This window comes from Amphiura filiformis, chromosome 7 (genome assembly GCF_039555335.1).
Source record: "Amphiura filiformis chromosome 7, Afil_fr2py, whole genome shotgun sequence".
In the NCBI taxonomy this organism is placed as follows: domain Eukaryota; kingdom Metazoa; phylum Echinodermata; class Ophiuroidea; order Amphilepidida; family Amphiuridae; genus Amphiura; species Amphiura filiformis.
Genome location: NC_092634.1, coordinates 58,258,603 through 58,273,020, shown reverse-complemented (window position 1 = coordinate 58,273,020; position 14,418 = coordinate 58,258,603). Strand labels below are relative to the sequence as shown.

At 35.7% G+C, this 14,418-nt stretch overlaps 1 protein-coding gene across 4 annotated transcripts in view; it reads right to left on the bottom strand.

The window, feature by feature from the left end:
- LOC140157401 (uncharacterized) overlaps positions 1-6,587 on the bottom strand; it is a 289,061-nt gene extending 282,474 nt beyond the window's left edge. For all 4 annotated transcript variants that reach the window (XM_072180584.1, XM_072180585.1, XM_072180583.1 and 1 more), the window contains exon 1: positions 6,247-6,587. The gene's annotated coding sequence lies outside the window, so the exon portion shown is untranslated. The remainder of the gene's footprint in view (positions 1-6,246) is intronic.
- Positions 6,588-14,418: the final 7,831 nt, after the last annotated feature.

Below are 14,418 nucleotides of genomic sequence, written 5' to 3'. Positions count from 1 at the left end.
ACAGGATTACTTTAATACTCTACTCAAAACACATGTCAGTAACCAAGCAGTTGTCCAACTGACACAACAGCAAAATGCACTGTCATGGGACAGCTTCCAGGACTTCCTCCACTTTCACAGCCCAACATTTGGCACCCAGCACACAAAATCTTTGAGAATGCACACAAGATCCTTGCACAGATGATAAAACGGTGTTGCTTTCTGCTTTTCATACACTTTTTTAAGGAAACAGGGCTGGGCTGTGAATGTGGTCCAGGAAGCTGTTCTATGTCAGTGCATTTTGCTGTTGTGTCAGTTGGATAACTGCTTGGTTACTGACATGTGTTAAGAGTAGAGTATTGAAGTAAACCTGTGTGTAATTTTGGTTCAATTTGATGGACAGGATTTCAAGATATGACCTTGTGAAAAATTATAAGTTTCTTTTTGAGCTCAGTTTATAAATTATCACATTTGGCTATTCCATTTAAAATCTACACTCCCCTGTGGAAGATTTTGGAAATATCTGCCATAGGGGGTAGTATGAATTTAAAATGAAATGAGCACATTAGACAGCTCCATTTGAATTTCATGCACCCTCTGAAAAAGATTCAACCTGAATCTTCCACTGTGGGAGAATGAGTTCCAAATGGAGCTGTAATGTGTTAATTCCATTTGCAATTCATACTCCACCTGTGGAAGATATTTCAAAATCTTTCACAAGGGGGGTATGGAATAGCCCATATTTGTTGGACTGCAAGCAAATTAAAATATGCAGCCCATAGACACTACTAAAAATAAAAATACACCAATTGAAACTAGCAAATTCCATCCTGGACCCTGTACACATAATGGAATTTTCTTCATTCGATGAAGATTGAACAAAGATTAACTAGAAAAACTCTTTTTGCAACATATAAGTTCACTAGTTCGGTATGATAATTTCAGAGAGTCATAATTTTCGTGTTAAAATAAAGAAATTAGAGCTCTTTAAACAGGAGAATGTCATGGGCTGATTGTTCTCAAACCTCATTTCACCTTCGCAAAAAAGTGTCTACCTCCTGGTCGATTTACACCAATTCGTACGGATTTATCGACGAATGTGTTATTTGAATTACCGCCGGAAAATGGAATTTAATAATATGTTTTTCCCGATTTTTTTTACTGAAATTTGCTAGTTCGAAAAACACGCTTTTTGTCCATCCATATCTACAAAGTACATGTACATGTACTTGGGGTTTTTTTTGCAAATTGCAAATTCATTGCGTTGGCATGATAATTTGAAAGTTTCGTAATTTTTCATGTTAAAACAAAGAAATTAGAGCTCTTCAAACAGGGGAATGTTATGAGCTAATTATATATAATTGGTCACGGAGCGATACGCGCACTGGTTGTTATGCATATTAACTTTCACACAGAGCACCGTTTGACTTTAAGTGTGCTCACAACTGACTGGCTCCAGGCAACCGATACACAAATTTATCGGACAGCTAGGTTATGTACAAAGGTATAGGATGCAAGCAGAGGAGGCTTAGAGGCATTCCTACAATGCACTATGATTGGGAAATTTGATCAATATAACCCAATTTTAAAGGCAAAGTCCCCATTGCCACACACACAAAATGGTAATTTTAAAACTGCAGCCAACAAGCTAATAGTTGAGACTTAGGACTGATATTTGATTTTCTTACAGGAAACATTCATATTGTCCCACTGCATTAATTTTATTCCTAAGTCTCGATGTTATGAATGTTAAATAATAGGATGAAAACACCAGATATTTGCACACAATTCCAATGCAAGGCATGATCAACTGTACTGCATGTATACAAAAGCCAGACATACAAGGTCAGAAACCCCATTGGGTTGTGGGAATGTCTTTAAACATCCTCTGGGATGCAAGATTCTGAAGACATTAATGATATAATATTGGATGGCTGAGCATGATACCATAACATATCGGATGAGTCATAAAAATATCGGACGAGCTAACGGCGAGTTCGATATTTGTATGACGAATCCGATATGTTATGGTATCATGCGAAATAAGCCATCCAATATTATCATTATTAGGTTTTCTTAACTCCAAATAACCCTGAAAACATAATAATGAAGTTGATCGGTTATTATGTAAAAGCTGCAGAGTGGATTAATGACAATTTAGGCAAAATATGCAAATAAGCTCATTAAAATATTTATATGCAAATAACATGACCCAAAATTATACAGCACATCAGGCTACCATATCCTATCACCATGTCAAGTTTGATATAATATTGGATGGCTGAGCATGATACCATAACATATCTGATGAGTCATAAAAATATCGGACGAGCCAATGGCGAGTTCGATATTTGTATGACGAATCTGATATGTTATGGTATCATGCGAAATAAGCCATCCAATATTATCATTATTAGGTTTTCTTGACTCCTAATAACTCTGAAAACATAATAATGAAGTTGATCTGTTATTGCATTGAGTATCTTTGGTTGAAGCTGCACAGTAGATTAATTAATGTGCTTCCGCCCGGAAACAAACAAACAAACAACCAGGCAACCATTTGGATGATAACATATATTTAAGATTTAAATTGCTTCATTCAATGAAGCAAAAAAGGTACTTTTGACAAGACAATTCTTAATTCGCCAGAGAGGTAAAGGGATTCGATCGAATACCCTAAAATTAAAAAAACAAGTAAATCATGAGAAATGTGGACAAAATGGCCATTATATTTTATCATTCTGCTAATTTTAGGATCATAATAGTGGGACGATTTGAAAGTCCACTCGGCGGAACCGTGGGACTGGGGTTCAGTGGCCCCCCACTTTTTCGACAGGGGTTGCCCCTCACTTTAATGAAACACATACATGTAAATGTCATTTGTGTCACATAAATAGGCTAAATTTCAGAACCTGAAAAAATAATAGCTTCAATTGAACCTTCACTTTGCAAAATTGTCCAACCCCCCTGTGCTGTATGGATAAACAAATCCCCCTTTTTGCTTCTGGGCACATCCCCCTCAGAACCCCCCCCCCCCCCTGAGTTCGCCCTTTTCGTTTCTGCTTTGGCCACCGACATTAAATGTTTAAAACAATAATTTATATGTATATTGAACGTTAAATTATTTGATGCTTTGTAATCAAGTGCTTATTAATCATTATTCTGTATTTTGAATAGGCCTATGTTGCACAGCTAAATAAAACTCAACTAATTAATAATACTGTAGTGAGAACTTGTCCATGAATGGCTTTAATTTCGGCCTTCATTTCACTAATTGTTGGCTTTTTTCAAACTAAAATTGTACACAATAATAGCACCATGGTGACACCAAATGGCTTCAATTTGGCCTTCATTTTGCAAAAGTTTCTCACTTCTACACATCCCCCCTCAGACACCTCCCCCTGCGTTCACCCTTTTCCTTTCTGCTTTGAACACCCGAGACTTAATGTTTAAAGCAATAATTTTATTTATACAATTACCGTACTGACTCGAGTATAGTCCAACCCCGTTTTGAGGTGAACATTTTATTTTTTTTTTTTGGGGGTGGGACTATACTCGAATAAAAAAATAAAAAAATTCGGTTTTGGTGTTTCCCTGGACCTAGAGCTAAATGCTAGGATCATTCATGGTTGATTTAGAAAAAAAAAATTGTAGGCCTATGTGTTTTGAATAAATTTGTACTCATGTCAATTGTCATACTCTATTACCGTAATGTTGGGTTTGGTAAGTACCAATAGAGGACAGTTCATGCCCATAGAGTCAAATCGAGTTTATTTTATTTTCCGATAATTTTGGGGGTGCAAAGTTTGTCCGAAATCACCCCTGGGTTTGGGGTCACTTTGGACACCATGTATTGAAGTGCATGTCCAAACTCCCCCCAACCCGAAGAGTAGAGCAATGGAGAGGGTGGAAGTAGTTGTGAGGTGGGTAGGAGCACTGGGGAGGCTGTTGGGGTAGAGCATGCTCACTGTGGTGTATTTTAAACAAAGTGTCAAAATTGTTGGTATTCGTTTCTTATGTCCAAAGTCACCCCGGAAAGGAAGCCAAACCCTGGGGTGACATTGGACACAGCCTGCTTTCAAATTCTTAAGTGTGGGTAGATATCGTGACTATCCAGGTAGGTTCTTGATTCATGTAAAACAAATTTGGGATGATTTAGTAAAGGTTATTCAAGACAAAGATGACATTAATTTTTCAATGTCAAATTTTGAAAAGGTGTTTGGGGTTTTTAAAGACAATTTTCTTACATATCTATGCTTGTCTGTAAAATATTACATGTATTTGTGTAAATTTCAAAATAAGAAGCCCTCTTTTATTGCTTGTAAAGTATATATTAAAAATAACAAGGAAACCGAGTATTACATTGCTTAAAAAAAAGGGTAAACTTTCTGCTCATTATAAAAAGTGGAGATTTGACCTTTTTGTTTTTGTGTATGTACTGGGCTGTGTTGAAGACAGTGTTAAATTACATGTATTTGGTAAAGTAGACTTTTATATGATGTAACATTTTTATATTGATGCTGCATTTGTGATTTTTATTGATTCTTGTGATTTTGAAAATATATGATGATAATAAAAGCACGGGGCACTTTGTGTCTTGTGGAAAGATAATAATAATAAAAAAGGTTCTTGATTCATCTGTGTTCACTTTCCAACCAACAGGCTTGAGTAACGAAAGTTTGACCGCCACAAAAATCCTGTATTTTTTGGGCCCAGCTAAAAAGTTATGAAAAACATATAAGATAACACATTATACTGGGAAACTTTAGTCATTTGTAAAGTCCATACATTACCACATAAGAACATATGAAAATATTCTCAGAAATATTAAAAGGAAAAACAGCCTACATGAAATAATAGTTTTTCCTATGTGTGTCCAAAGTCACCCCACCGTCCAAAGTCACCCCGTTTTACGGAAATTTAATGATTTAAAAATGCATACAAATTCAATGCATTTTGAAAGCATTAAGGGCGTACTACACCCCTGTAGTAAATTTGTGACTATGTTTGCATTTTTCTCAAAAAATAATAATACACTGGTAATAAAAATTGTGTATATTATTGGGGCAAGGAATCCAATTACTACATTGAAATTTCAGTGACTCAAGACAAGCGGTTCAGTATAATAATGATAGAAAACGAGGTACATGCTAGCGGTACCTTATTTTTTATCATAAATAACAAACCACTTATCTTGGGTCACTGAAATTCCAGTGTAGTAATTGGATTCCTTGCCCCTATAATATACATAACTTTTGTTACCACTGTGTTATTAGTTTTTGAGAAAAATGCAAAAATAGACACAAATTTATCGAGGGGTGTAGTACCCCTTAATAGAGTAAACACAAGTACAAATTTATTCAAAACACATAGGCCTACAATTTGTTTTTTAATCAACCATGAATGATCCTAGCATTTAGCTCTAGGTCCAGGGATACTCCAAAACCGAAAAAAATAAATAACTTTTTTTTTACAATTTTTGAAATTTTCCGAAAATTTGGGAGTGGGACTTTACTCGAAGGTGGGACTATACTCGCGTCAGTACAGTAATAATAATGAGGATGAGAACTAATGGGTTTATTCGGCCTTCATTTTTTAAAAATGGTCTGCCAAAATCGATTCCCCCCTTTGGCCGTGCCAAAAAATCACCCCCCCCCTTTTGACAAAAAACCTTTGCCTCCCCCCTTTTGACATGCCAAATATTCCTTGCCTCCCTTTACACATGCAAGATTTTGGGGAACCCGCATTTAAAACTTGAATTGTCTTATCATACATGCGAGTGCAGTGTGTTCCAAACCTTTTCCTACAGTACAGCTTTTCAGGGCGTAATATAGAAATGGTGCCAAAAATATCTGTGCCAAAAATCGCTGCCGTCTCCCCCCTTTGACCTGCCAAAATTGCTTGACCTCCCCCCCTTTGGCCTGCCAAAATCTTATTGCACCACCCTAAATGTCACGTTTTGAATAGTGAGTGGGAAGTATGTACGCATTTTCGCACACACCACACAATAGGTTACACCAATCGTATGTGTGAGTTACGGCTTTTATACCGGCTTTTTATATACCGGCTCCATAAATTCGATGTACAGTTACTACATGTATGTAATAGTTTGTAATACTAGTAGGTACTAGCCCTTACCTACCCTGCCACTCCCCCCCCCCCCCACAAACACACACACTTTCTGATTCTACTGTGCAAATCCACATCCCTGCTTTCGATTTGTCTAACGAAAATGGGCATACATTCCTGGTCATACATTTCACTTACCGTACTGTCTAAGCTTAATTCCTTGCACTACACTAGTATTAATCCGTGTGTACGATATTAGAGGTAGATGCACTGTACACTACACATGCATGCTAAAGTTTTCCCTTAGTTAGAAGTTTCTAGCCGACAGCTATTCTTAGAATTTAATTACTTCAGTAAAAAAATATCCATCAATTTCTACTGATCACAGCATGTAATCACACAAAACACCGATAACTGCAGAAAAGCCACGTAAGAATTAATATTTTCAGGTAGTTTTATAGAACTCCGACAAAAACATTACATTTCCTAGAGATGCTTCTATATCGGTTCACTGATGCGTATACTTCCAAGGCCACCGAGCTACCTGTTACGTGTTTCTAGAAAATGTTAGTCAAATTTCCTGGTTTTACACAAAATGTCACAAAATCACTATTTCTCTTTATTTTTGCCTCTTTTAAATACATTTGATTATCTGCAATGCACCCAATTAATATCTGTTTGGTACGGAGCAAAGGAATGCCTGACATTTTTAGGCTTGTGATAAAAACACCGACACCAATTTATCGCAAAACACCTGTTTCCAGGGTCTACATCATTGCCGTCAAAATGACAAATGCAAGTAAAATGATGGCGCTATAACAGTTGATTTTATGTCTCAGGTGAACTGCGCTGCTATCTTCTGATGATAGCAATTTGGGATCTATGATGATGGCCCAGCACAATGACCTAGTACAAGGAACTTATACGATGTCCTCATTCACAAACTGATACTATCTGTCCATCTGTGTTAATGGCGAGCGGTCCGAATTTTGAGCCATACAAGTTTACGTGGTGAACTAAGCACAGCCTAGCAAAATACACAACGTTTTACAGAAAATGTTTAAATGTTGGGTAATAAAACGTTTTTTAAAACAACATTCATACAACATTCTTGAAAACGCACTGCAAAACATTCTAACTGAATGTTATTAAACTGTTGACAAAAATATTTTGCAAAAACTGGTTGCCCAAAATATTTTACTATAACGTTTAAAAAAAAAAACGTATTCACGATAAAACGACATTTAAATGTTATTTAAGTTTTTGAATAAACGTTTTGAGTACATATTGCTGGGTGCCTACCTCTCTGCTGTCGAGGAGATTAATTTGTATATTATGCAATTTATTACCACAGTCTACCGTACCGAAGACGGCGGGACTTTTTTTTTTGGTCGGGGGGGGGGCAAAATAAACAGACGAACTTATGCCCCTGGTGGTGCAGTTTTTGGACTAGGGGAAACGACTTGCCAAAAATGCTTGCCCCCCCTCGCTCTGCCACTATGATCTCTTGCACCATGCCCTCGACGCCCTGCCAAAAAAAACTAAACCCCCCATCCAAAAAAAATAAAAAATCACCCCTTTTGCACATGCCAAATTTTGGATCTGAATGTGCAAAGTATAGCTAACAAAACATTTTAGGCATTTTAATAGGCCATTCGGTTTTCCTTAGTCTTTTTAGAGTGTTTTATTGAAAAGGCACACCATGAATGTCTGCCAAAAATCGTTTGCCCCTCCTCTCGGCTTGTCAAAATTGCCCCCCCACTTCCCCACTTTCGGCTGGCCAAAAAAAACTTCCCTCCCCCAATTTGACCCTCCCCCAGGGCTCATTGCACAGTCCCTTATGAAAGGATAGATGAAACGTGAGAGTCTATGAACCGTGGTAGAATCTTTAATTCTTATATTTTGTTGGTAAGGGCTCTGGTATGAACGTTTCGACAGTATTTTTTGTGTGACATGGGAGCACATCAGACATATCGAATTGAATTTTGAAAACGAGTAAATGTCCTTCTGATATCAAATAATTTTGAATTTGTGAAATTCGTGATATGATACAAATTTTATGACAAATTATTAATTTGATATTTTTAAATCGTTGATAAATAATTAACAGTCATCGAAGTAAACTTTCTAAATCTAATGATATGTACCTAAAGTGTATGTAGCTGGGAAGAAAAGCCGACGATCAATTGAAAATGTTGACCTTTCATATTGAAGATATACATTTTTCCCCATTTTTTTTAACGTTTTTGGGGAAAATACATATCTTCAATACGAAAGGTCAACATTTTCAATAGATCGTCGTCGGCTTTTCATTCCAGCTACATACACTTTAAGTACATATCATTAGATTTTGAAAATTTACTTCGAGGACTGTTAAATATCAAAAATATAATTTTTTGATCATTTACCATAAAATGTGTATTATGTCACGAATTTGAAAAATCAAATCAAAATTATTTGATATCAGAAAGACATTCTTCGTATTCAGAATGCAATTCGATATGTCTGATGTGCTGTCATGTCCCACAAAAATACTGTCCAAACGTTCATACCCCACATGTTAAATTGAGTTTTCTTCTCGTTTTTTGGTTTGTGTTTTCAAATTGGTAGAGATCATATTCACAAGTGTTAATAAAACAGGACTTTTAGTTACAATAAAATTGCTAACATTTTACCGATTTGGCACAATTTGTATGCATATAGTTGGAACTATTAGCGCAACTTTTGGCAGATGCCGCTTCACATACTGAATCAGTGGTACATGCAGATGACTTTATATCGAACTTTGCTCTGTTGACCTACAAAGACAACAAATTTGGCCGATTCCATTTGGGTGCAAGTTGGGACGTGTGTAAAAAAAAAATCAGCTTTGAAAAAAATTAACCAATTTCATATTATTAGATCGTACATTATGGCTTTAATGCATTGACCCACGGTATTATATTATGGAAATACTTATCATTTCACAAAATTAATTTGAAATCGACTCAAAGTTATGTTCTTTTAACCGTAGGAGTTCTACATGAATTACACGTGTAAGGAGTTTCTAGCAGTTATCTACTCCTAACTTTGGTATTGGTAAAATTACTATGTAGATCTACTGCTGATATTGGTATTGATGAAGTAGCTATCTACTGCTGATATTGGTATTGATGAAGTAGATATCTACTGCTGATATTGGTATTGATGAAGTAGCTATCTACTGCTGATATTGGTATTGATGAAGTAGCTATCTACTGCTGATATTGGTATTGATGAAGTATTTATCTACTGCTGATATTGGTATTGATGAAGTAGCTATCTACTTTGGCATTGATGGAAGTATTTATCTACACTACTGCTGATATTGGTATTGATGAAGAAGCCATCTACTGCTAGTCCTTCAAGAATGACCCGAGCATGTTCGGCAAAGCCGAACAACGAGGCCGAAGGCCGAGTAGCGAGGCCGAAGGCTTTGCCTCAATAGTTTTAAACTTCTCAAGCCGAGAGTCATTCTTGAAGGACTATCTACTGCTGATATTGGTATTGAAGTAGCTATCTACTGCTGATATTGGTATTGAAGTAGCTATCTACTGCTGATATTGGTATTGATGAAGTAGCTATCTACTGCTGATATTGGTATTGATGAAGTAGCTATCTACTGCTGATATTGGTTTTGATGAAGTAGCTATCTACTGCTGATATTGGTATTGATGAAGTATTTATCTACTGCGGATATTGGTATTGATGAAGTAGCTATCTACTTTGGCATTGATGATGTATTATCTACACTACTGCCGATATTGGTATTGATGAAGTAGCTATCTACTGCTGATATTAGTATTGTTAAAGTAGCTATCTACTGCTGATATTGATATAATATTGGATGGCTGAGCATGATACCATAACATATCGGATGAGTCATAAAAATATCGAAACGGCGAGTTCGATATTTGTATGACGAATCCGATATGTTATGGTATCATGCGAAATAAGCCATCCAATATTATCATTATTAGGTTTTCTTAACTCCTAATAACCCTGAAAACATAATAATGGTATTGATGAAGCAGCTATCTACTGCTTGGTATTGTTAAAGTAGCTATCTACTGCTGATATTGGTATTGATGAAGTATAGCTATCTACTGTGATATTGATATTGATGAAGTATCTATCTACTGCTGATATTGTTATTGATGAAGTAGCTATCTACTGCTGATATTGGCATTGATGAAGTAGCTATCTACTGTTGATATTGGTATTGATGAAGTAGCTATCTACTGCTGATATTGGTATTGATGAAGTAGCTATCTGCTGCTGATATTTGTATTGATGAAGTAGCTATCTACTTTGGCATTGATGAAGTATTTATCTACACTGCTGCTGATATTGGTATTGATGAAGTAGCCATCTACTGCTGATATTGGTATTGAAGTAGCTATCTACTGCTGATATTGGTATTCATGAAGTAGCTATCTACTGCTGATCATTACTCGTTGAGACACGCCCAATAAAGACACCGGCCAGTTCCAAAAATTGCTTATATCCATAGCAGACTAGCTCGAGATACTCTAGCTAAAATACAGGTTTACATTTACTATCTTGCATTATCTTGCTGTATTTCAGCGACATGCCAATTTTTAGTTGTCAATCATGAATTGCCACAATGTTTAATTATTTTACTGCATGGCATTCATATGAAGTAAGCCGAATACGATCTGTACTTTTGTAACATTCCGATCGCTTTTGATCACCTGGGGGGACACCTTTATCCGCACTGTTTGTTTTTGTGAGGATCACTGATAGTTAGTCGAGTCAAATTTGAGTCCAATATAACTTATTTTACAGACAAGAATAAAGAAAACACAATCAAGTCTATAATTAAAATGTAGTACTTGTGACTGTCTTTATTGACACATGATTAGATCAACTCCATATATTTGATGAACAATATCTCTTGTTCATCAAAGTTCATGTGTGTTGGTGGTATATTTAGGGATTCAATTATGTTTCACCCATGTTCATCACCGTTTAACAACTGTTTACTTCGTGCTGCCCGAGCAAAGTAAACCATGCAGACGGGCCGGACGTGAGTTGTTAAACGGTGATGAACAATGGTGAAACATGATTGAATCCCTTTCAACAACGAAAATAAGCTAAAGATCGTCTTATTCACATAATTATTTTATTAGGACTGTCCGTTAGTCATTGCCATTCAACTTCACCAGTAAATAGTTGATTTCTCTGTTGATATCAGCAATAAAACTAAATAAAGCTAAATAATGTTTAGCTGCTCCCTAAAGTAAGTTCCAGGCATGACAATTTTTTACTCGCTCATGCATAACACGTACGGTATAGGAAGAGTTGTTGAATGAATGATTTGATCCAAACACAGGAATTTTATTATTATTCCTACTCCTACCTCTCGGAATTCGTATTTGGATCAAAAGTTGTAAAATTTAATCACAATCTCTTGTGTTGCTGATTTTTAAGAACTACTTTTAAATGTTAAAAAACTTTTCATTATGACACTACCCACTCACTTCAGGAAATATTATTTTTATTCTATTAGTAATAGTATGTAGGCCTAAGTGTTTTTTGGGAGCAGGAGGTTGTGGTCATAGCACTCCCCTCTCACTACTGTGGTCTGGGTCCAATTCCCTGCAGTACTGTAAGTGAGCATAGTTGCAGATCCATGACCACTTTCACATGTTTTCCCAGGCTTCTCATGCATTCTAAAATCCAACCTCTTCCATCACCGCTTCGTGCTATTAATTGCTGCATTAATACTCTGCATATTAGCCATTGCTTTCAACATAAAAAAATCCAAGTTTTGAGATATTTTCTCAAAATAACAAGTGTTATCTTAAGAACCACTGAACCAATGCCAGGCTTGTTTGTACTCATTTTAAAGCATTTTCCATGCCGATTCCACATATGTGACCCATTCTGACAAAACCAGGAACAAGTCACATTTTTGACATTTCATTATTTGAATAAAAATGTAAGCACGGGACAATAAGCTTCAAAATGATACCAAAATTATATACATAGCATCAATACTTTTCAAGATATGGATATTTTTTTAAATGATACCTTGATATTTTTGCCGAACTACTGTTCTGAGAAATTGGCTAATTAGTTTCCTGCTTTACACAAGATTGAATAGGGATTATCATAGTTCAACAGCAACTGTCAATTATCGATTAAATAATCCTCTTTTTAACAAGTAATTTGAAAGTCCACTCAGTCCCAAGGTCAAATACCATGAAATTAAGAATTCCAAAATTAGATTTTGTTTATGGGAATGTTATCTTTAAAGGCCTATAACTAAAAAACATGTCTGGCGACTTGTTCCGGGTTTTGTTGGAGCTGGTCATTACAAATAAACACTTGTGAAATGTTTGACTTAAATCAAATTCAGTGAATAGATTCATCAGGTTTGTACTTCAAATTGGTCATTGCTTGACAAAACCACAAAATTTTAACTTACTAATATTTTGTCCATTTCGTCGGAGGACTTCATCAGATGTGAGCATCGATTGAGATCAGAAAGAGGGGGATTAAGACCATGAATAGAGAGGAGGGCACTTATTTCCTAAGTCAAGTATATGACCCACTTTTGAAGACTGGAAGTAAGACTACACACAACCGGAAGCCAGTTTCCCAGGAATGTGGATCAGATTCTCACATGTGATGAAATTCTCCGACGAGATGGACGAAATATTAGTAAGTAAAAACGTAAGCAAAAATTACCAAATGGTTAAAAAAAATTGAAACTTGCAGTGGACAGCCGCGTTGACATTGCACTTCACAACAGCACCTTGAGATCCTACTTAGTGGATACAAGTCACACACTATAATCCATGCATTTATTTATTTCATTTCCATAATAGGTTTTAAAGGAAGGTGACCTGATATATTTGGAAAATCAAATTCTTTTAAACTTACCTATAACACAAAATGTCGTCCCTTTCAAACATTCATGCAAAAAGAACACGTAAATGTGACCAATTCCTTTTTATAAAGCGTGATTTTGGTAGTCTACTGTGTTTTTATTAATGATAATCATCATGATCATGTAACAAATTGATATCAAATGAGAGATCCTATTTTTCTCATTAACATATTGAAATTAGGAGTTCCAAATCGGTGTATTTCCGAAGATATGACCAAAAAACTGTTGCATTAGTCCAAAATATGGTATACCATATTTGAGACTAATTCAACAGTTTTTTCATAATATCTCCGGAAATATACTAATTTGGAACGCCTAATTTCAGCATGTTAATGAGAAAAATATGAGCTTTCACCTGATACCAAAATCAGCATTTTGATGGGGTAAAGTGAGGGGATGAGGTTGTCAATCAGGTTACCCACCTTTAAATACCTTATTAATAGTAACTTTGCACAATATGTTTACGGTCAATGTGTGAAATCGTTGGTGTTTGTGTTGAAAAATTACCTCAGTCCAAAACAAATCTCTCCAATTTCACACAACGACCTCAAAGCAGATATAGTCTGTATACCTTTGAGTCAGTAAAGTGAAATCATATTTTGAGATTTTTTAAACTGTTATTTTTTGTAAGAATCTGTTATGCTAGTTGAATTCCTTGCATCATTTCCCTTCTGAAAATGTATACTTTTATATACTTCTCATCATTACCTTTAGAGATACAATAAAAAACATCTAAATTACTGACTCGAGAAAGGTATACAGGCAATAGTGCAGTTATTATTATACAACTCTAACATGCATATTTAAGCCATATTGTAACATTTCCACATCGTTTTATTACATATCGGATTTTGTTATAAATACCTAATAAAAGCCTAGATCATTGCAGAATTTTGACCAAATGTGAGGGCATCCTTCTCAGCAAATGTTATAAAATGGCTTCAATTCTGGTATACAGCAAGGCTGTAGGAACTTGACTCTTTGCTCTATTAAACACCACAGGGGTGCTGTATTTCCCAACGGGGGTATTTACTGAAGTCTTTGTTAACCATTATAATTCCTATAAAAAATATCACTACTAGGAGTACAGTCTGGTAGTGTAGTCAACTGCAAAGCTCCACATACCGTAAGGATTCCAAACAATTGTCTTCATATGTTTTCCATGTGGAAACTCAAGGTAGACGGTTTGTTTACACCCTTTTTGTTACTTAAAGGAGACGTATTTTCTGATTCAAGCATACTCTTTTTATCAGTGGCGTAGCCAGGATTTTGGAACCGGAGGGGCACAACTTGTAAATGTACGGACGGAAATATTTTTTGCTGACGGAAGTTGTTATTTGTTGACCGAAAAAGTGAAGAGCAAAAAAAAAAAAAAAAGATATTAGGCGGTACCAACAGAAAAACACACAATTTTTATGTATAATTCACAATTT